Genomic DNA, 3,762 nt, shown 5'->3' with positions numbered 1-3,762 from the left:
CCAAACGAAAAACCATGACAGTGACACACTACATAACATAATAAGTGCTTGTGTAGTGCAATAGTGCAAAACACGTGCGTGTATAAATAAATAAATAAGCCCCAGCCTGAAGGCCGGGGGGGGGAATCAAAAATTATCCTTGCCCTAGCCAGAAGGCCAGGGCAAAGGAAAGTGGGTGCAGACAGGAAGGGTTGAAGTGTTAAGTGCTAAAGTGCCTTCGTGCATTGGTGGTACGAATCCCCAGTGCATTTCCGGCACCCCTGTCCCTTCCAGTTCCAGGGGCACAAAACACCTCGAGCTTCTAGCTGCTCCCGACCTCTCAGCCAGACCAAGCTTCATACCCACACTGTGCCAGGGTCAACCCCCAGCACGAGAGAAGATACTAGACCGGGCCGTTCTCCACTCAACACAAGGGGCCCTATTTCATCCCCTTAGAAGGACGGTGGATACTAAGCCCAGTTTTTCTCCCCGGCATGGTACTCCACAAGGTGTTTCTCCATTCCACATCTAGGAACCTCTCATGCTCCTAGTGTAAGAACAGGTACTCCACCAAGTGTTTCCCTCGAGCAGGTACTACACTTGATCTTAGCCAAAAGGCCGAGAAGCCATGTCTACTTAAGTTGTGTTATCTGAAAGAATACTTACACCCACCAGGGTTGTGTCTATGTTCCCTTTGTGATCAGGACCTGGAAGTGACATAACGAGAGGGCAGGAGAGAACTTCCGCCCTCACAGCACCTAAATGTTTTCTCCGTTCGTTTGAGGTTATTTCGTTGTATCTATGCACCACTGGACCCTCGCGGGCTTGCGTCGCTCGCCACAGGTTACTATTCCAAATAGTTTGTGACATGGACCCAGGGGCTTATGGGAAAGGTCCTCTCCATGAAGGGAAAGTGGACGCTACCAGGAAGTCTACTTTCCCTTCGTGGAGAGGACCTTTACCATAAGCCCCTGGGTCCATGTCACAAACTATTTGGAATCAGCTGTGGTGGGTCATATACAGGTCCTGGCCTCTACAGTAGCGCTCCCTCTCCTTTCCGGCGGCGGCTCTCACAGGCGGAATTACCGCACGGGGGGCTGTATAACACCAAATGGTGGACAGCGGAACTTTAACTACTCCCTCACTCGCTAAAATGGACGTACGTGGGGGTGTTCAGCCTGATGGTGCGCCTTCAGTGCAGTTGCAATGTGGGCAAGGCACCATCGGCACATACCTAGTTAAGGCCCTGCTCATACCACTCAATGGGGAAGATGTATCAGAGAAGTTGCCCATTTTTTCACTGATCCTGAAAAGGCCAAGGCTCACTTTTTACATAGTTGCTCCCCACCGAGGTCACCTAATCATCCTTTGGATACTTATATCTCTATGCTATAAATGAGCAGTCACCTGATCAGTGCCCCTGGCTTCTTTCTTCCACTTTATAATCGTTAAAATGACTTTAAATATGGGTGGCTTTCAGCTTGCCGGCGGCCGGGCTCCTGACGATCAGCATACCGGCGCCGGAATCCCGACAGCTTTTCTCCCTCTTGGGGGTCCACAACCCCCCTGGAGGGAGAATAGATAGCGTGACACGCCACCGTGCCCGCCAGTGGCTCATTTGGGCTCCCACAACTGTCGGTATGCCGGCGGTCGGGATTCCGGCACCGGTATGCTGGCCGCCGGGAGCATGACCGCCGGCATAACATACTACACCATTTAAATACATGTACTGTATAATGCATACAAATAATAGAATTGTTATACCACTGAATGGTAATAATGATAGTACATTATTTTCCTGGTTGGGTACAAGCCTGCACCTCTTCCCCCTGCTTCTCCTATGTCAGCTGCATCCTAGGAGAGCAATCTTGGGAGCCGCGTCCTGCTTGTGTCCCGCTATAAAGTCAGTTACAGCTTTGCAGGGGTCTCTGGAATAGATTGTACACTCTCATTCAAGTCAGTCTGTTGCTACAGATAGCCCCACCCAAAAGGTAGACGTATAGTTTTGGGTGGCGTTTAATGACTTTGCTGATGGGGGCCCATGGGTTATAATGAAAGGGAAATTCACTATTATTTCTCATACGTCCTAGAGGATGCTGGGGACTCCAAAAGGACCATGGGGTATAGACGGGATCCACAGGAGACATGGGCACACTATAAGACTTTGAATAGGTGTGAACTGGCTCCTCCCTCTATGCCCCTCCTCCAGACTCCAGTTAGACTCTGTGCCCAGAGAGACTGGACACACACTAGGGGAGCTCTCCTGAGTTTCTCTAAAAGACTTTATGTTAGGTTTGTTATTTTCAGGCAGACCTGCTGGCTACAGGCTCCCTGCATCGTGGGAGTGAGGGGAGAGAAGCAGACCTACTTCTTCTGAGTTCAAGGGCTCTGCTTCTTAGGCTACTGGACACCATTAGCTCCAGAGGGTCTGATCACTTGGTTCGCCTAGCTGCTCGTTCCCGGAGCTGCGCCGTCACCCCCATCACAGAGCCAGAAGAAAGAAGCCGGGTGAGTATTAGAAGAACAGAAGACTTCAGTGACGGCAGAATACTTCACAGTCTCAGAGGTACCGCGCAGCGTGCCATTGCTCCCACACACAAGCTGCACTACAAGGGTGCAGGGCACAGGCGGGGCGCCCTGGGCAGCAATAATACCTCATATAAAGGCCTGGCAAAGAGGTATACAGTGCATAGGTACTGTATACTGACCCCCGCCAGTATAAAAAAGATAAAAATAGCGGGACTGAAGCGCGCCGAGAAGGGGGCGTAGCTTAGCCCTCACAACTCTATTCAGCGCCATTTTCTCCTCACAGAGCTGCTGGCCCTGCCAAAAACACTGTGGAACTACAAACAGTGTAAAACGAGGGGGGGGGAGCACAGTTGTTTAGTGCACTACAGGTTCAGCAGCACTATATATATATATATTAATGTGCGTGTGATTATTGAGTTGTTAAAAGGTCTGTGTTTTCCCTGTCAGATAATGGGAGCTACCCAATATAAGTGAGGTCGGTGGGTGTTTTAGTACACGTGTGTCGACATGCGTGAGTGCTCTGCTGCAAACAGCTATGGGAATCCCTGTCGGCATTGCCGACTCCTGATGGTACTTGATTCAGGAGATGAAATGTCAGTAATTGTATGCTTTTCTAAAGTAAACACTGTATGGGAGACACAGTCGTATGTGGGTGACCCTGTCGGCACCAACTATTATAACTGGGTGTAAATTAACATGATTATGTAATAACCTATACCTGTGTGTATATATATATATATATATATATGTATGGTACGGTTGCATTGATATTTCCCTCAGACCCCTAGGGGTTACAAGAATATTATTTTGCCCGGTTACTACTCCCTGTTGTTGACGAATACTATGTCTTATGTCGACCATAATGTTTCCTGGTTAGATCCATAACATTGGCATTCAGTACATGTTTATACACATGCAGAACACATTAATGTCACTAAGGACCCTGCTGTTTCTGACAATATATATATATATATATATATATATTTATTTATTTATATATGTATGATGTATATATATATATATATATAGATATATGGGTGCATATATGTATTTAAATATGTATACTCATTTTACGTTTTCTAATGAATGCTGAAGTAAAGTTATTCCTTCTCATGTGCTGGCCGCTCTGTTGATAAAGCTATAGGTCAGCCTGACGAGATGGTCTCAAATCCTCACGAGGAGTCCGAGTATTCTTTTCCCGCCGTGGATGGAATAAAGTGAGAGTCAACCCCTGGTCTGCACTGGGGCCTTGTC

At 47.9% G+C, this 3,762-nt stretch overlaps 1 pseudogene; it reads right to left on the bottom strand.

Moving 5' to 3' along the window:
• Positions 1-485: 485 nt before the first annotated feature.
• On the bottom strand, positions 486-609 carry LOC134899850 (U2 spliceosomal RNA; annotated as a pseudogene).
• Positions 610-3,762: the final 3,153 nt, after the last annotated feature.

The sequence above is a fragment of the Pseudophryne corroboree genome, chromosome 3 (genome assembly GCF_028390025.1).
Source record: "Pseudophryne corroboree isolate aPseCor3 chromosome 3, aPseCor3.hap2, whole genome shotgun sequence".
Lineage (NCBI taxonomy): Eukaryota > Metazoa > Chordata > Amphibia > Anura > Myobatrachidae > Pseudophryne > Pseudophryne corroboree.
This window is presented reverse-complemented; position numbering and strand designations above follow the sequence as displayed.